We start from the raw sequence: 21,087 nt of genomic DNA, 5'->3' as shown, positions 1-21,087 counted from the left end.
AGTGTTAGGTTTAATTGTAACTTAGGTTAGGATTTATTTTACATGTAATTTTGTAATTATTTTAACTATTTTAGCTATTAAATAGTTCTTAACTATTTAATAGCTATTGTACCTGGTTAAAATAAATACAAAGTTACCTGTAAAATAAATATTAATTCTAAAATAGCTATAATATAATTATAATTTATATTGTAGCTATATTAGGATTTATTTTACAGGTAAGTATTTAGCTTTAAATAGGAATAATTTATTTAATAAGAGTTAATTAATTTCGTTAGATTTAAATTATATTTAACTTAGGGGGTGTTAGTGTTAGGGTTAGACTTAGCTTTAGGGGTTAATACATTTATTAGAATAGCGGTGAGCTCCAGTCGGCAGATTAGGGGTTAATGTTTGAAGTTAGGTGTCGGCGATGTTAGGGAGGGCAGATTAGGGGTTAATACTATTTATTATAGGGTTAGTGAGGCGGATTAGGGGTTAATAACTTTATTATAATAGCGATGCGGTCCGCTCGGCAGATTAGGGGTTAATAAGTGTAGGCAGGTGGAGGCGACGTTGTGGGGGGCAGATTAGGGGTTAATAAATATAATATAGGGGTCGGCGATGTTAGGGCAGCAGATTAGGGGTACATAGGGATAATGTAAGTAGCGGCGGTTTACGGAGCGGCAGATTAGGGGTTAATAATAATATGCAGGGGTCAGCGATAGCGGGGGCGGCAGAATAGGGGTTAATAAGTGTAAGGTTAGGGGTGTTTAGACTCGGGGTACATGTTAGAGTGTTAGGTGCAGACGTAGGAAGTGTTTCCCCATAGAAAACAATGGGGCTGCGTTAGGAGCTGAACGCGGCTTTTTTGCAGGTGTTAGGTTTTTTTTTCAGCTCAAAAAGCCCCATTGTTTCCTATGGGGGAATCGTGCACGAGCACGTTTTTGAAGCTGCCCGCTTCCGTAAGCAACTCTGGTATCGAGAGTTGCAGTTGCGTTAAATATGCTCTATGCTCCTTTTTTGGAGCCTAACGCAGCCATTCTGTGGACTCTCAATACCAGAGTTATTTTAAAGGTGCGGCCAGAAAAAAGCCAGCGTTAGCTACGCGGGTCGTTACCGACAAAACTCTAAATCTAGCCGTTAGTGTTATGGCGCGGTCGGGCCGGGCTGTGACTATACAGCTGGCCCGATGCGCTGTGTGAAAAAAACAGACCCTCTCAGAAGAGCACAGAGAGCGGGTCTGAAAAACAGCCGTTGTTTTAAAAAATCAAAGGGAATATTATGTTTTATAAAGTTTGTGCTAATATAATGATATAATTCTGCACTATGTGCAGAATTATATAACATTATTTTTGAGGTTTACTGACACTTTAAATCTACTTCATCAGGTCTGCTTCTCTTGCTATTTTCTGTTCTAAACAATGCATTAACACTTGGATAGAAATTAAAAAATGATAAAAACACAACACATAGTAGACAGCAATTTCAAGTATGTAGGAAATAGGGCTGACAGCAAAGCAGTTATTATTTAGCTCTAGCTAGCTAATTATGGGTAGAATAATACAAATAAAAAACAACTTAAAGAACACTTTCTGAGATATGTTATTTAACACATTATGCAGTTGGAGAAAATGGTGTTTTTTTCTGTTAATAAAGAAAGAAAGAAATAACTCAGCTGGTGACCTTAGCAGGCTACTTGAGAGGACAAATAAATAAATCAAGCTTTAAGTATATTAGAGTATGATTGCATATTATTTCTTCCTGGACAATTATAAATAATAATGATCAATAATAACTTAGGCCTAGATTTAGAGTTTGGCGGTAGCCGTGAAAACCAGTGTTAGAGGTTAGAGCCGGTATTTGGAGTCAGTCAGGAAAGGGTCTAACGCTCACTTTCCAGCCGCGACTTTTCCATACCGCAGATCCCCTTACGTCAATTGCGTATCCTATCTTTTCAATGGGATCTTTCTAACTCCGGTATTTAGAGTTGTGTCTGAAGTGAGCGTTAGAAATCTAACGACAAAACTCCAGCCGCAGAAAAAAGTCAGTAGTTAAGAGCTTTCTGGGTTCATAAAGCTCTTAACTACTGTGCTCTAAAGTACACTAACACCCATAAACTACCTATGTACCCCTAAACCGAGGTCCCCCCACATCGCTGCCACTCGATTACATTTTTTTAACCCCTAATCTGCCGACCGCCACCTACGTTATACTTATGTACCCATAATCTGCTGCCCCTAACACCGCCGACCCCTATATTATATTTATTAACCCCTAACCTGCCCCCCACAACGTCGCCGCCAGCTACCTACAATAATTAACCCCTAATCTGCCGACCGCAAAGCGCCGCCACCTACATTATAGCTATGTACCCCTAATCTGCTGCCCCTAACACTGCCGACCCCTATATTATATTTATTAACCCCTAATCTGCCCCCCTCAACGTCGCCTCCACCTGCCTACACTTATTAACCCCTAATCTGCCGAGCAGATCTCACCGCTACTATAATAAAGTTATTAACCCCTAATCCGCCTCACTCCTGCCTCAATAACCCTATAATAAATAGTATTAACCCCTAATCTGCCCTCCCTAACATCGCCGACACCAAACTTCAAGTATTAACCTCTAATCTGCCGATCGGAGCTCACCGCTACTCTAATAAATTTTTTAACCCCTAAAGCTAATTTTAACCCTAACCCTAACACCCCCCTAAGTTAAATATAATTTTATTCTAACAAAATAGATTAACTCTTATTAAATAAATTATTCCTATTTAAATCTAAATACTTACCTGTAAAATAAATCCTAATATAGCTACAATATAAATTATAATTATATTATAGCTATTTTAGGTTTAATATTTATTTTACAGGCAACTTTGTATTTATTTTAACCAGGTACAATAGCTATTAAATAGTTAAGAACTATTTAATAGCTAAAATAGTTAAAATAATTACAAAATTACCTGTAAAATAAATCCTAACCTAAGTTACAATTAAACCTAACACTACACTATCAATAAATTAATTAAATACAATATCTACAATTATCTACAATTAAAAACCTAGCACTACACTATCAATAAATAAATTAAATAAAATACCTACAATTAAACCTAACACTACACTATCAATAAATGAATTAAATACAATACCTACAAAAAACTACAATTAAATAAACTAACTAAAGTACAAAAAATAAAAAAGAACTAAGTTACAAAAAATAAAAAAATATTTACAAACATTAGAAAAATATTACAACAATTTTAAACTAATTACACCTACTCTAAGCCCCCTAATAAAATAACAAAGCCCCCCAAAATAAAAAAAATGCCCTACCCTATTCTAAATTAAAAAAGTTCAAAGCTCTTTTACCTTACTAGCCCTGAACAGGGCCCTTTGCGGGGCATGCCCCAAAGAATTCAGCTCTTTTGCCTGTAAAAAAAACACATACAATCCCCCCCCCCCCAGAATTACAACCCACCACCCACATACCGGAATTAAGGTAGGAATATTCTGATTGGCTGATGGAATCAGCCAATCAGAATCAAGTTCAATCCGATTGGCCGATCGGATCAGCCAATCAGATTGAGCTCGCATTCTATTGGCTGATCTGAACAGCCAATAGAATGCGAGCTCAATCTGATTGACTGATCAGATCGGCCAATCGGATTGAACTTGATTCTGATTGGCTGATTCCATCAGCCAATCAGAATATTCCTACCTTAATTCCGATTGGCTGATAGAATCCTATCAGCCAATCGGAATTCGAGGGACGCCATCTTGGATGACGTCATTTAAAGGAACCGTCATTCGGCTAGTAGGCATCGGTTGAAGAGGATGTTCCTCGTCGGCTTGGAAGAAGATGGCTCCGCTCTGCTCCAGAAGAAAGAAGATTGAAGATGCAGCTTGATAGAAGACTTCATCCCGATGATGGACTTCCGACTTCTGCCCGATGATGGATTTCTTCAGCCGCCGCTTGGATCCAGACTTCAGCCCGAGGATGGACGTCACTCTTCAGCCCCCCGCTTGGGCTTGGATCAACACTTCCGAGGACCGATCGGTGAACCTGGTATGGTGAAGATAAGGTAGGAAGATCTTCTGGGGCTTAGTGTTAGGTTTATTTAAGGGGGGTTTGGGTTAGATTAGGGGTATGTGGGTTGTAATGTTGGGGGGGGTATTGTATGTGTTTTTTTTACAGGCAAAAGAGCTGAATTCTTTGGGGCATGCCCCGCAAAGGGTCCTGTTCAGGGCTGGTAAGGTAAAAGAGCTTTGAACTTTTTTAATTTAGAACAGGGTAGGGCATTTTTTTATTTTGGGGGGCTTTGTTATTTTATTAGGGGGCTTAGAGTAGGTGTAATTAGTTTAAAATTGTTGTAATATTTTTCTAATGTTTGTAAATATTTTTTTATTTTTTGTACTTTAGTAAGTTTATTGAATTGTAGTTTTTTGTAGGTATTGTATTTAATTCATTTATTAAAAGTGTAGTGTTAGGTTTAATTGTAACTTAGGTTAGGATTTATTTTACAGGTAATTTTGTAATTATTTTAACTATTTTAGCTATTAAATAGTTCTTAACTATTTAATAGCTATTGTACCTGGTTAAAATAAATACAAAGTTACCTGTAAAATAAATATAAATCCTAAAATAGCTATAATATAATTATAATTTATATTGTAGCTATATTAGGATTTATTTTACAGGTAAGTATTTAGCTTTAAATAGGAATAATTTATTTAATAAGAGTTTATTTATTTCGTTAGATTTAAATTATATTTAATTTAGGGGGGTGTTAGTGTTAGGGTTAGACTTAGCTTTAGGGGTTAATACATTTATTAGAATAGCGGTGAGCTCCAGTCGGCAGATTAGGGGTTAATGATTGAAGTTAGGTGTCGGCGATGTTAGGGAGGGCAGATTAGGGGTTAATACTATTTATTATAGGATTATTGAGGCGGGAGTGAGGCGGATTAGGGGTTAATAACTTTATTATAATAGCGGTGTGGTCCGCTTGGCAGATTAGGGGTTAATAAGTGTAGGCAGGTGGAGGCGACGTTGTGGGGGGCAGATTAGGGGTTAATAAATATAATATAGGGGTCGGCGGTGTTAGGGGCAGCAGATTAGGGGTACATAGGGATAATGTAAGTAGCGGCGGTTTACAGAGCGGCAGATTAGGGGTTAATAAAAATATGCAGGGGTCATCGATAGCGGGGGCGGCAGAATAGGGGTTAATAAGTGTAAGGTTAGGGGTGTTTAGACTCGGGGTACATGTTAGAGTGTTAGGTGCAGACGTAGGAAGTGTTTCCCCATAGCAAACAATGGGGCTGCGTTAGGAGCTGAACGCGGCTTTTTTGCAGGTGTTAGGTTTTTTTTCAGCTCAAACAGCCCCATTGTTTTCTATGGAGGAATCGTGCACAAGCACGTTTTTGAAGCTGGCCGCGTCCGTAAGCAACGCTGGTATCGAGAGTTGAAGTTGCGTTAAATATGCTCTACGCTCCTTTTTTGGAGCCTAACGCAGCCATTCTGTGAACTCTCAATACCAGCGGTATTTAAAAGGTGCGGCTAGAAAAAAGCCAGCGTTAGCTACGCACCCCTTTGGCCGCAGAACTCTAAATCTAGGCGTAAGTAATTAAAATCTTAATTAAAATTGAATGTAAATGAATTGTAATGATCTCAAGTGAGTTAAAAAAACTTCTTATTCTAGACCATTAATTACATGAGGTGACTCACATTGCATTTTGCAGTGTTTTCAAATTTAGAGCCATGTCAATTCATAAGAAAACTTTATTTCATAAGTGTGTGTTTTTGATCTCTGCTTTGCCCTGGAAAATCCACTAGATAATTTGCAATGAGCCCCCTTAAAGTGACATTTCATCCTGTTCCCGCATCTCTTTACAAATCAGCTCTCCTGTTTTAATAGCATAAAGGTGCCAAATACTGAAGCTTCACCTCTTTGTACGGGGGGCTGCCATCTTGGAGCTCATGTTTGTGTTTATTTGTTATCACTACTCAGCCCCGGGCTTTTACCTGGACTAATGTTTAAATCAGCCTGACAGTGACAAACAGAAGGAAATATGGCACCTTAATTGAAAGAAGTTTTCCTCTTCTTTACCTTTTCTGTGATTGGATTTTTTTCCTTTTGGCAGACAGAGAGACATGTTTTCAGCATAATTATTTAATTATGTGTTATGAATTGACATTTTTTAGATGTTGCATGCAAAAGACAGAAGGTCTTGTGATCACTATTCTGAAAGAGATTTTCCATTAACATTGAGGGATTGTCTATGTTTCAAAGGATTAAAATATAATGGTTCTTTTTTGCTCATCATTGAGAAAGGGCTCAATACATATATCCTTGCCTTTTGTATGAATTGTGCCTGCATGTCACGTTTAAACATAGCACTTGTATAATATTGGTATTACACCTAAAGATAAAGGTAGGGATAGAAGTTAATCACAAATACCTGTGACATTTGAAGCAGTAAACATTAGTTGGCACTGCAGCTGATGGCCGGTTACAAGCAGGCTGAGGTATAGTGATCAGCGCAAGACTGGATTAAAGGAAGCTAAATGAATGCATATTAAGCAGCTAATTGGTACAGATTTCTAAGAGCACAGTTCAGCAAGCAAAGCAGGTTCAAGCGCAGGTTTTTAGGCAGTTAGGCCTAGATTTAGAGTTTGGCGGTAGCCGTCAAAACCAGCGTTAGAGGCTCCTAACGCTGGTTTTAGGCTACCGCCGGTATTTGGAGTCAGTCAGGAAAGGGTCTAACGCTCACTTTCCAGCCGCGACTTTTCCATACCGCAGATCCCCTTACGTCAATTGCGTATCCTATCTTTTCAATGGGATCTTTCTAACTCCGGTATTTAGAGTCGTGGCTGAAGTGAGTGTTAGAAATCTAACGACAAAACTCCAGTCGCAGAAAAAAGTTAGTAGTTAAGAGCTTTCTGGGCTAACGCCGGTTTATAAAGCTCTTAACTACTGTGCTCTAAAGTACACGAACACCCATAAACTACCTATGTACCCCTAAACCGAGGTCCCCCCACATCGCCGCCACTCGATTACATTTTTTTAACCCCTAATCTGCCGACCGCCACCTACGTTATACTTATTTACCCCTAATCTGCTGCCCCTAACACCGCCAACCCCTATATTATATTTATTAACCCCTAATCTGCCCCCCACAACGTCGCCGCCAGCTACCTACAATAATTAACCCCTAATCTGCCGACCGCAAAGCGCCGCCACCTACATTATAGCTATGTACCCCTAATCTGCTGCCCCTAACACCGCCAACCCCTATATTATATTTATTAACCCCTAATCTGCCCCCCTCAACGTCGCCTCCACCTGCCTACACTTATTAACCCCTAATCTGCCGAGCGGATCTCACCGCTACTATAATAAAGTTATTAACCCCTAATCCGCCTCACTCCCGCCTCAATAACCCTATAATAAATAGTATTAACCCCTAATCTGCCCTCCCTAACATCGCCGACACCTAACTTCAATTATTAACCCCTAATCTGCCGACCTAATCTCGCCGCTACTGTAATAAATGTATTAACCCCTAAAGCTAAGTCTAACCCTAACACTAACACCCCCCTAAGTTAAATATAATTTAAATCTAACGAAATAAATTAACTCTTATTAAATACATTATTCCTATTTAAAGCTAAATACTTACCTGTAAAATAAACCCTAATATAGCTACAATATAAATTATAATTATATTATAGCTATTTTAGGATTTATATTTATTTTACAGGTAACTTTGTATTTATTTTAATACTTATTTAATAGCTAAAATAGTTAAAATAATTACAAATTTACCTGTAAAATAAATCCTAACCTAAGTTACAATTAAACCTAACACTACACTATCAATAAATGAATTAAATACAATACCTACAAATAACTGCAATTAAATAAACTAACTAAAGTACAAAAAATAAAAAAGAACTAAGTTACAAAAAATATTTTTTTTTTACAAACATTAGAAAAATATTACAACAATTTTAAACTAATTACACCTACTCTAAGCCCTCTAATAAAATAACAAAGCCCCCGAAAAAAATGCCCTACCCTATTCTAAATTAAAAAAGTTCAAAGCTCTTTTACCTTACCAGCCCTGAACAGGGCCCTTTGCGGGGCATGCCACAAGAAATTCAGCTCTTTTGCCTGTAAAAAAAACACATACAATACCCCCCCCCAACATTACAACCCACCACCCACATACCCCTAATCTAACCCAAACCCCTCTTAAATAAACCTAACACTAAGCCCCTGAAGATCTTCCTACCTTATCTTCACCTCACCGGATATCACCGATCGGTCCTGGCTCCAAAATCTTCATCCAACCCAAGCGGGGGCTGGCGATCCATAATCCTGCGGCTGAAGAGGTCCAGAAGAGGTTCCAAAGTCTTCATCCTATCCGGGAAGAAGAGGCGATCCAGACCGGCAACCATCTTGATCCAAGCGGCATCTTCTATCTTCATCCGATGAGGAACGGCTCGTCGGAAGAAGATTGGTCCGCGCTGGAGGTCTTCACGATGGAGCCGTTCCTCATCGGATGAAGATAGGATGCAGCTTGGATCAAGATGGTTGCCGGTCTGGATCGCCTCTTCTTCCCTGATAGGATGAAGACTTTGGAGCCTCTTCTGGACCTCTTCAGCCGCAGGATTATGGATCGCCAGCCCCCGCTTGGGTTGGATGAAGATTTTGGAGCCAGGACCGATCGGTGATACCCGGTGAGGTGAAGATAAGGTAGGAAGATTTTCAGGGGCTTAGTTTTAGGTTTATTTAAGGGGGGTTTGGGTTAGATTAGGGGTATGTGGGTGGTGGGTTGTAATGTTGGGGGGGTATTGTATGTGTTTTTTTACAGGCAAAAGAGCTGAATTTCTTGGGGCATGCCCCGCAAAGGGCCCTGTTCAGGGCTGGTAAGGTAAAAGAGCTTTGAACTTTTTTAATTTAGAATAGGGTACGGCATTTTTTTATTTTGGGGGGCTTTGTTATTTTATTAGGGGCTTAGAGTAGGTGTAATTAGTTTAAAATTGTTGTAATATTTTTCTAATGTTTGTAAATATTTTTTTATTTTTTGTAACTTAGTTCTTTTTTATTTTTTGTACTTTAGTTAGTTTATTTAATTGTAGTTATTTGTAGGTATTGTATTTAATTCATTTATTGATAGTGTAGTGTTAGGTTTAATTGTAGGTAATTGTAGGTATTTTATTTAATTTATTTATTGATTGTGTAGTGTTAGGTTTAATTGTAACTTAGGTTAGGATTTATTTTACAGGTAAATTTGTAATTATTTAAACTATTTTAGCTATTAAATAGTTCTTAACTATTTAATAGCTATTGTACCTGGTTAAAATAAATACAAAGTTACCTGTAAAATAAATATAAATCCTAAAATAGCTATAATATAATTATAATTTATATTGTAGCTATATTAGGGTTTATTTTACAGGTAAGTATTTAGCTTTAAATAGGAATAATTTATTTAATAAGAGTTAATTTATTTCGTTAGATTTAAATTATATTTAACTTAGGGGGGTGTTAGTGTTAGGGTTAGACTTAGCTTTAGGGGTTAATACATTTATTAGAATAGCGGTGAGCTCCAGTCGGCAGATTAGGGGTTAATGTTTGAAGTTAGGTGTCGGCGATGTTAGGGAGGGCAGATTAGGGGTTAATACTATTTATTATAGGGTTATTGAGGCGGGAGTGAGGCGGATTAGGGGTTAATAACTTTATTATAATAGCGGTGCGGTCCGCTCGGCAGATTAGGGGTTAATAAGTGTAGGCAGGTGGAGGCGACGTTGTGGGGGGCAGATTAGGGGTTAATAAATATAATATATGGGTCGGCGGTGTTTTGGGCAGCAGATTAGGGGTACATAGGGATAATGTAAGTAGCAGCAGTTTACGGAGCGGCAGATCAGGGGTTAAAAAAATATGCAGGGGTCAGCGATAGCGGGGGCGGCAGAATAGGGGTTAATAAGTGTAAGGTTAGGGGTGTTTAGACTCGGGGTACATGTTAGGGTGTTAGGTGCAGACGTAGGAAGTGTTTCCCCATAGCAAACAATGCGGCTGCGTTAGGAGCTGAACGCGGCTTTTTTGCAGGTGTTAGGTTTTTTTTCAGCTCAAACAGCCCCATTGTTTTCTATGGGGGAATCGTGCACGAGCACGTTTTTGAAGCTGGCCGGGTCCGTAAGCACCGCTGGTATAGTTGCGGTAAATATGCTCTATGCTCCTTTTTTGGAGCCTAACGCAGCCATTCTGTGAACTCTCAATACCAGCGGTATTTAAAAGGTGCGGTCAGAAAAAAACACGCGTAGCTAACGCACCCCTTTGGCCGCAGAACTCTAAATCTAGGCGTTAGAGTTTAACCTGTATCATTTTCCAATAAGAACAGTTTGGTTATCAGGCAGAGTCCAACTCATGTATTCAGCCATCAAGCAAGGGTAAACAGTTATAGATAATCAACTCAGAACAAGCTGAGTTATACATGGAGAAAACCCCGGTACAGTCATTACCAGAAGGCACATCATGTGGCAGTAGAGAGTCGTACACAAAACTCAGCCTAAATGATCATAATATCCACAGTACAGACAGACTGACTCAATATGTAGGCCCAAAGTTGTGAGTGAGTTAGAAAGATCACACCAAGCAATTGTTATCTTTGCTTATTGTTGAATCACTTTAGAATATAAAAACTTGGCATAAGCATCAGTTTCAGAGAAATCACAGTGTAAGTTAATTTGTAATAAAATTTTTGATGTTCTGTAACCGATACTGAATACATGTATGGATGGTGTTTTCAACAAAACTGAAGAAGGTATCACATTTAAAAGAACATGGAAGTCCATAGTGTACTAGTGCTGATTGCGAGGCACTTTGCAATGCAAAATATATGTATTATAGTCACATTAGTCTTTTTTTTTCGTTTAAATTGTTTTTTTATTGAGATTTTGCTAAAAGACCAAAACATACATTGGTTGCCAAGTGACAATATTACCAAAAGTTCAAAGAGAAAAGGAAAAAAAAATACAATTCACAGATAACACGGCAAGGGTAAATAACACAATAAAGGCTTCTGAAATCTCTTTTTAGAATAGTAATATCTTATTTGGGTGACTATTTGGGTGACCCTTCAAAGGCCACTAAGATATAGGTAATGGTACATGTGTGATAGTCTCGGTCACGGCCGCTTTTGGGCCTTATAGTATAAATTAAACTTAGATAAATTTAGAAATTTCACATTATGTTTTCAGTGGGTAAGCACCGCTTGGGGTTTTATGGAATTAGATCCAATATAGATTAGTCAATGATAGCTATGGTCCCCAAGGAACCCTGCCATTCTTATGAATCTGAAGGCACAGAGCAATTGGAGGGGGAGACTTCTCATAAGTGAAATTATAGTTATATGATCCACAAACATGTCTACTTGTCCAATAAAACAGAACAGGGCAAGGACTTTAGTTTAAGGTGGTCCAAATAAATTTACACCCATGAAAATCATGTGAGGAGCAGAATGCTTTGTACTCTAATAATACTACTCTTTTGCCGGATAAAAACAGATATTAATGTAATGTAATGTTGTTGGGAACCTACTATTGACAGTAGGAAACCAATAGTCTGTATTGAAATCAAGGGTTGTGTGCGAGGAGCATACATATTCAGAGAACATGCACATAAACATTGGAATTGCACTTATAAAATAACAATTGCGTATAGTAAGTAAGCATTCGAGTTTTAACTAAGACAGCAAATTATCCAGGAAATATTTGGACACTAAACTCTGTAGGCATGGAGGGGTGATTCTATTATTAAGGTTACAATGCAGTAGGTTTCGTCCACTATGTGTTGCCAAATGCAACAGGATTGTAGTATAGGAGATGTAATGAATGAGTAACTACTCCATTTCATGCCCAATGTGATATTAACGTCTCCCATCTATATAATTAGAATTACTCCTATGTAGACCTATGTTTTCACAGTTGTTCAAATAAGACCGGTGAGGGGTCATAACAGATAAAACTAAGAGCATAAACCCTGTCTGAATATAAATTGGCCAAGTGGCCAAGTGATCTCCTAAGAAGAACTATAAAAATATTCTCAATCAGTAGGCTGTGTATATATGAAAACCTAAAACTGGTATAACTCATGAACTTCTAACATTTATGAAGAACAGAAAATATACACCAACATTAGTGTATAATAGGAATTATGCTGAACACAATACAAGGTGTAGGGAATCAGCTCACAACATTGTCCCCAGCCTATCTATTGTAAAAGGAGACTTTTCCTATGCCACATTGAAATGGCATGACTTGAGAGTTAGTTAATTTCTGCCACTCATCTGTCCCAAGAGCAATCAGCAGGGCCTTGAGAGTGAGTGTGCCTGAGGTGTCTAGATTTAGATGTGACATCCCCAGCACGGAGTCAGAGACCGGAGCCATGAGGAAGTTTGCTAGAGTCAGACCTGTGTTTTCCTTGGCTCTCAGAATGACAAAGGACATCGTCGGTAGCAGCTGAGGAGCATAAGGCACCCACACTCCCTGCCATGGGGCCTGCCGTATCCCTGCATAGTACCGCCAAGAATGAGTCCTCCTCTACTTCACATGTAGGTTGTGCGAGCATGGCTTCGGGCATTGGAGAGATGATTGTAAATTGCGGTGTGGTGGCTACCTCCCATCGACTGCCTGCAAGCTCTGTTTCGGCACGTTTCAAGAGACACGTGGAGCGCTGACATAGAAGGGTGCATTACTGACTCATCCAGCTCTTCCATGTCCGTCGTTAGCGTTATTCTCCACTTCGTTATTTGGTACATACAAGACTGCTGGGAACATATTAGTGGAGTCTGCCGCGTCTCCTTGGCCTCCTGCATCTGGGTACTAAATAGCTTAGTTGGATACGGTCCTCTCTCATTGTAAGTAGGGTCCTCAGGTTCTCCCTGTTGCAGTAACAAGAGTAGATCAACAAAGTTGTGGCACATTTTCTGTTCAAGCTCCGCAATACTAGAGCATAATGATCTGTATAAGCCTTCCCTCATAAGCATGGTTATACCTTGGCACCTTACCCTGGCCTGGGGGGGGGGGATTGATGGTTATCATGGTAGGCCACCGCCTGTGATCAGATCGGTCTAAATTCGGGTAAGGAAATTGTGGTGGTTATCATTACAAGCGATACTTGGTATATAATTTAAATGTTTACACAATGCGGATGTTGGTGCGTGTTAAATCATCTATAATTTTACTTGATGTTATAATTAACTGGGAAATATCAGTAATTGCTATTGACTTTACTTAAGCACTTTAATGTAACCAGTTTTTTCTTAATCCCATATTGGGAGGGTATCATAGATGTATTATGATAATATAATATAACACAATCGCCTAGATTTAGAGTTTTCTCGGTAAAGACCCGCGGTGCTAACGCTGCTTTTTTTTCCAGCGCACCCTTAAGACAACGCTGGTATTTAGAGTTGTCTGAATGGCTGCGTTAGCCTCAGAAAAGGGAGCGTTGAGCATAATTTAGCTCCACTTCAACCCTCAATACCAGCGTTGCCTACGGTAGCGGTAAGCTGGAAAAACGTGCTTGTGCGCGATATCCCCATAGGATACAATGGGGCTGAGCTGGCTGAAAAAAAATCTAACACCTGCAAAAAAGCAGCGTTCAGCTCCTAACGCAGCCCCATTGTTTCCTATGGGGAAACACTGTCTAAGTCTACACCTAACACCCTAACATGAACCCCGAGTCTAAACACCCCTAACCTTACACTTATTAACCCCTAACCCCTACCGCTGACACCTACATTATATTATTAACGCCTAATCTGCCGCTCCGGACACCGCCGCAACCTACATTATAGCTATGAACCCCTAATCTACTGCCCCTAACATCGCCGACACCTATATTATATTTATTACCCCCTAATCTGCCCCCCCCCAACATCGCCGCCACCTACCTACACTTATTAACCCCTAATCTGCCGACCGGACCTCGCCGCCACTATAATAAATGTATTAACCCCTAAACCGCCGTACTCCCGCCTCGCAAACACTATAATAAATTTTATTAACCCCTAATCTGCCCTCCATAACATCGCCGCCACCTACCTACAATTATTAACCCCTAATCTCCCGCCCCCAATGTCGCCGCTACTATAATAAATTTATTAACCCCTAAACCTAAGTCTAACCCTAACACCCCCCTAACTTAAATATAATTTAAATTAATCTAAATAAATTTACTATAATTAAATAAATTATTCCTATTTAAAACTAAATATTTACCTATAAAATAAACCCTAATATAGCTACAATATAACTAATAGTTACATTGTAGCTATTTTAGGATTTATATTTTCTTTTACAGGCAACTTTGTATTTATTTTAACTAGGTACAATAGCTATTAAATAGTTAATAACTATTTAATAGCTACCTAGTTAAAATAATTACAAAATTACCTGTAAAATAAATCCTAACCTAAGTTACAAATACACCTAACACTACACTATCAATAAATTAATTAAATAAATTACCTACAATTAGCTAAACTAAAATACAATTAAATAAACTAATCTATAATACAACCCCCCCCACTAAATTACAGAAAATAAAACATTTTTACAAGAAGTTTAAACTAATTACACCTAATCTAAGCCCCCTAATAAAATAAAAAAGCCCCTCAAAATAATAAAATGCCCTACTTTATTCTAAATTAAAAAGTAATTAGCACTTTTACCAGCCCTTAAAAGGGCTTTTTGCGGGGCATTGCCCCAAAGTAATCAGCTCTTTTACCTGTAACTAAAAACACGAACCCCCCCCAACATTAAAACCCATCACCCACATACCCCTACTCTAACCCACCCAAATCCCCTTTAAATAAACCTAACACTAACCCCCTGAAGATCTCCCTACCTTGAGTCGTCTTCACCCAGCCGAGCCGAATTCTTCATCCAAGTGGAGCAAGAGGTCCTCCATCCGGTAGAAGTCTTCATCCAAGCGGGGCAAGAAGAGGTCCTCCATCTGGTAGAAGTCTTCATCCAAGCGGGGTCTTCTATCTTCATCCATCCGGAGCGGAGCCATCTTCCATACAGCCGACGCGGAGCCATCCTCTTCAACCGACGGACTAACGACGAATGACGGTTCCTTTAAGGGACGTCATCCAAGATGGCGTCCCTCGAATTCCGATTGGCTGATAGGATTATATCAGCCAATCAGAATTAAGGTAAGAAAAATCTGATTGGCTGATTCAATTAGCCAATCAGAATTAAGGTAAGAAAAATCTGATTGGCTGATTCAATCAGCCAATCAGATTTAAGTTCAATCCAATTGGCTGATCCAATCAGCCAATCGGATTGACCTCACATTCTATTAGCTGTTCCGATCAGCCAATAGAATGCGAGGTCAATCCGACTGGCTGATTGGATCAGCCAATTGGATTGAACTTAAATCAGCTCTTTTACCTGTATCTAAAAACACGACCCCCCCCAACATTAAAACCCATCACCCACATACCCCTACTCTAACCCACCCAAATCCCCTTTAAATAAACCTAACACTAACCCCCTGAAGATCTCCCTACCTTGAGTCGTCTTCACCCAGCCGAGCCGAATTCTTCATCCAAGCGGAGCAAGAGGAGGTCCTCCATCCGGTAGAAGTCTTCATCCAAGCGGGGCAAGAAGAGGTCCTCCATCTGGTAGAAGTCTTCATCCAAGCGGGGTCTTCTATCTTCATCCATCCGGAGCGGAGCCATCTTCCATACAGCCGACGCGGAGCCATCCTCTTCAACCGACGGACTAACGACGAATGACGGTTCCTTTAAGGGACGTCATCCAAGATGGCGTCCCTCGAATTCCGATTGGCTGATAGGATTATATCAGCCAATCAGAATTAAGGTAAGAAAAATCTGATTGGCTGATTCAATTAGCCAATCAGAATTAAGGTAAGAAAAATCTGATTGGCTGATTCAATCAGCCAATCAGATTTAAGTTCAATCCAATTGGCTGATCCAATCAGCCAATCGGATTGACCTCACATTCTATTAGCTGTTCCGATCAGCCAATAGAATGCGAGGTCAATCCGACTGGCTGATTGGATCAGCCAATCGGATTGAGCTTCAATCTGATTGGCTGATTGAATCAGCCAATCAGACTTTTCTTACCTTAATTCCGATTGGCTGAAAGAATCCAATCGGAATTCGAGGGACGCCATCTTGGATGACGTCCCTTAAAGGAACCGTCATTCGTCGTTAGTCTGTCGGTTGAAGAGGATGGCTCCGCGTCAGCTGTATGGAAGATGGCTCCGCTCCGGATAGATGAAGATAGAAGACCCCGCTTGGATGAAGACTTCTACCGGATGGAGGACCTCTTTTTGCCCCGCTTGGATGAAGACTTCTACTGGATGGAGGACCTCTTCTTGCCCCACTTGGATGAAGACTTCTACCGGATGGAGGACCTCTTCTTGCTCCGCTTGGATGAAGAATTCGGCTCGGCTGGGTGAATTTTTATTTACAGGTAAAAGAGCTGATTACTTTGTGGCAATGCCCCACAAAAAGCCCTTTTAAGGGCTGGTAAAAGAGCTGATTACTTTTGGGCAATGCCTCGCAAAAAGTTCTTTTAAGGGCTGGTAAAAGAGCTGATTACTTTGTAATTTAGAATAGGGTAGGGCATTTTATTATTTTGGGGGGCTTTTTTTTTTATTAGGGGGCTTAGATTAGGTGTAATTAGTTTAAACTTCTTGTAAAAAAAAATTATTTTCTGTAATTTAGTGGGGGTTTTTTGTATTATAGATTAGTTTATTTAATTGTATTTTAGTTTAGCTAATTGTAGGTAATTTATTTAATTAATTTATTGATAGTGTAGAGTTAGGTGTATTTGTAACTTAGGTTAGGATGTATTTTACAGGTAATTTTGTAATTATTTTAACTATGTAGCTATTAAATAGTTATTAACTATTTAATAGCTATTGTACCTAGTTAAAATAAATACAAAGTTGCCTGTAAAATAAATATAAATCTTAAAATAGCTACAATGTAACTATTAGTTATATTGTAGTTATATTAGGATTTATTTTATAGGTAAGTATTTAGTTTTAAATAGGAATAATTTATTTAATTATAGTAAATTTATTTAGATTAATTTAAATTATAAAGTTAGGGGGGTATTAGGGTTAGACTTAGGTTTAGGGATTAATAACTTTATTATAGTAGCGGCGATGTTGGGGGTGGCAGATTAGGGGTTAATAATTGTAGGTAGGTGGCGGCGATGTTAGGGAGGGCAGATTAGGGGTTAATACAATTTATTATAGTGTTTGCAAGGCGGGAGTGCGGCGGTTTAGGGGTTAATACATTTATTATAGTGGCGGCAAGGTCCGGTCGACAGATTAGGGGTTAATAAGTGTAGGTAGGTGGCGGCAAAGTTGGGGGGGCAGATTAGGGGGTAATAAATATAATATAGGTGTCGGCGATGTTAGGGACAGCAGTTTAGGGGTTCATAGCTATAATGTAGGTTGCGGCAGATTAGGGGTTAAAAAAGATTTATTATAGGGTTTGCGATGTGGGGGGCCTCGGTTTAGGGTTTCATAGGTAGTTTATGGGTGTTAGTGTACTTTATAGCACAGTAGTTAAGAGCTTTATGTTCCCGCGTTAGCTCATAAAGCTCCTAACTACTGACTTTTTTTGACGGTAGGAGTCTTGTCGGTAGAGGCTCTACCGCTCACTTCTTCCAAAACTCGTAATACCAGCGTTAGGCAAATCCCATAGAAAAGATAGGATACGCAATTGACGTAAGAGGATCTGCGGTAGCCTCGAGTTGCGGAAAGAAAGTGAGCGGTAGACCCTTTCCTGACTGACTCTAAATACCAGCGGGCGTTAAAAATCAGCGTTAGGACCACTTAACGCTGCTTTTGATGGCTAACGCCAAACTCTAAATCTAGGCGAATAGTTGTAGTTCAGTAATTCCAGCAGATCCACAGCGATAAATATAATTGTGTCTCTGGGGCCTATCTATCAAGCTCCGAATGGAGCTTGATGACCCATGTTTGTGGAGAGCCTGCAGGCTAGCCATAAACAGCAGTTATGAAGCAGCGGTCTAAAGACCACTGCTCCATAACCCTGTCCGTCTGCTCTGATGAGGCGGACAGGAATCGCCACAATTCAACCTGATCGAGTACGATTGGGTTGATTGACACCCCCTGCTGGAGGCCCATTGGCCGCGAGTCTGCAGGGGGCGGCGTTGCACCAGCAGCTCTTGTGAGCTGCTGGTGCAATGCTGAATATGGAGAGCGTATTGCTCTCCGCATTTAGAGAGGTCTTGCGGATCTGATCCGTACCGTCGGATCAGGTCCGCAAGACCTTTGATAATTCGGCCTCTCTGTCTAAAATACACTGTGATATAAAATCCAGAGCATTGTTACCTAAACATTACGGTTGACTATGGTATACTTTATGTTAAATTGATCGTAAGTAACTCTAAAGACGCATATCAGGAGAACCAGTCTGCAACTATATATTTTCAAGCATGTTACTAACAAATTAGTTTAACAGCTCTATCTTGTAGCCGGTATTTAAGATAAGGTTATCGATATACATGCTGCGGATGCAAGCACATATATATACAAATATAAAAGTATAAAGCCTTAAGTGGATACTATAAAACTAATAGCGGTTTGAGTAAGATCAGAGGACGGTTAACTGAAGTGACTATAAACGTTTCTATCTTGAATACGTAGAGATATAAAAATGCAGTAATCGTTTAAATATATGTTTATGACAGTGTCTCAAATGTTACTCTGAGTCTATACTAGTCCACTATTATAAATACTAAGCAATCTGAAGGAATAGATAAATCAATTCAGTATCCGCTAGAAGTTTGCTTTCTGAAACATGCTGAAAATGTAAGCGCATGTAATACGACCATACACTGCATTATTAAACTGGCAATTCACCACAATTGTGGTAACTTAAAGGCATCATACTACAAGATAGATATTTAAAGCAATATGACCCTGATTTTTACAACTTACAAGTTTCTTGACTTATCGACAATTACATAAATATTTTAATTAAAAAATATACTATTTTTGTACCCTATTATATAAATACCTCCTAAACAGATAATAAGTATGCTATGAATATTTCTGAATGATGCACATATATAGTATCTAGCTATCTAGTATAATCTCTATGCAATAGGAGATATATGTTCTACCGAGCACTCAGCCCCCTTGTAACCCTGATACTGCTGCGTCTATTTCAAGATGCGGCAGCTAAGGGTACCTTTTGGCAGAACTATTAGAGGCAAACATTACAACAATCCATAAGGAGGGCAAAGATCCCCTATTATGTTCCAGCTACCGGCCCATCTCGCTCATTAATGTTGATGCCAAGATTTATGCTAAGGCATTGGCGAATAGACTAGGGAAACACTTACAGACACTCATACACCTGGATCAGGTGGGCTTCATCCAGAACCGACAGGGCACAGATAATACCAGACGACTGATAAATATCTTCTTGGAGGCTGCAGATATGGGACTCCAGATGCTCACCCTGTCCTTAGATGCTGAGAAAGCATTTGACAGGGTGAGGTGGGACTATTTATTCCAGACCCTGTCAGCGTTTGGTATCCCAGACACCTTCATTAAGGCAGTTAAAGCATTATATTCGGCCCCAACAGCAGTGGTCAGGGGATTAGGATTCTGTTCACCCAAAATAATAATTCATAATGGCACTAGACAGAGCTGCCCGCTCTCCCCCCCTCTTGTTTGTTCTCGCGATTGAACCACTAGCGATTGCCATAAGAGAGTCGACTATGATTCATGGGGTGTCATGATACTCCCCAGAAACTAGCGCTCTTTGCGGACGAACTTACGGTATTCCTGTCAGATCCGGTAGATTCCCTCCCTCCCCTAATGGCCCTCTTTAAACAGTTTGGGGAAATCTCCTATTATAAGTTAAATGTGGCCAAGACGGAAGCATACTCTATTAATATCCCGCAGAGTGAGAGAGACTCTATTCAGCTTCTCTACTCCTTTAAGTGGTCCACCAAAGGCATTCGTCACTTAGGAGTTTTTTTATCCCACGCGAAATCCACAGTAATCAAGGAGAACTTTGAAACTCTCCTGACAGCCATCACCTCCTAACTCCACTCTAAGAAATACAGTGAGATATCCTGGCTAGGTAGAATAACGGCCCTTAAAATGATGATTCTCCCTAAACTCACCTACTTGTTCATCAGTGTTCCGTTACCAGTCCCATATACATTGATTAGAAAGTTCCAGACCCTTTTCAATACCTATACCTGGCACGATAAAAGCCCCGGGTTAGCGGCTCACATTTTACAAATGCCGCTAGAGACAGGCGGCCTAGGCCTCCCCAACATCAGAAAATATTATGAAGCGGCGATGATAATACATGTTACAGCCTGGAGTAAAGATCTCCCACCAACAAGGTGGAGAGAGTTGGAGCAAGCTTCTTTGCCAGCGTATATCTATTTAGAAGATTTGCTCTGGCTACCCCCACACTGGCAAACTAAAATATATGTAGCAAATAACATCATAAAAGGCTGCCAACAGACCTGGTTCAAGTTGAGACATAACCAATTAGTAGCCCCACATCCCTCGCCGGTACACTCAATTAGAGGACTACTGATAGGACTACCGAATGCACTCCTTAGCACATGGGCTGACTCAGGAATAAACACTTTAGAAGACTTCTACCAAAATGCACAATTGCGCACTCACCAAGATATGCTAGATCTCCCTACCTTGACTCCCAAACTTAGATTTGATTTGCTAAGAATACGTACGCTGATGAAATCATGGGGCTTCCTAGACAACTCATTACGAGACCTGACTATTTGGGAGGTAAGGTGGGCGACTAATTTTCAGCAGTTTAAACCTCTCTCGATACACTATCACTGTCTAATAGAGGGAGCATCCACCTCAAAAACAACCCATATGGATTCTTGGGAGAGAGATTTACAGTTAACATTCAAATCAGAGACCTGGCATAGGGCAATTAGTCTGACAAAAAAGGTAACACATTGCATTACCCTATATGAGCTCTATTTCAAAGTCATTACCAGATGGCACTTAGTGC

This window comes from Bombina bombina, chromosome 6, assembly GCF_027579735.1.
Source record: "Bombina bombina isolate aBomBom1 chromosome 6, aBomBom1.pri, whole genome shotgun sequence".
Taxonomy (NCBI): domain Eukaryota; kingdom Metazoa; phylum Chordata; class Amphibia; order Anura; family Bombinatoridae; genus Bombina; species Bombina bombina.
The sequence above is the reverse complement of the archived record's forward strand: the minus strand, read 5'-3'. Positions refer to the sequence as shown.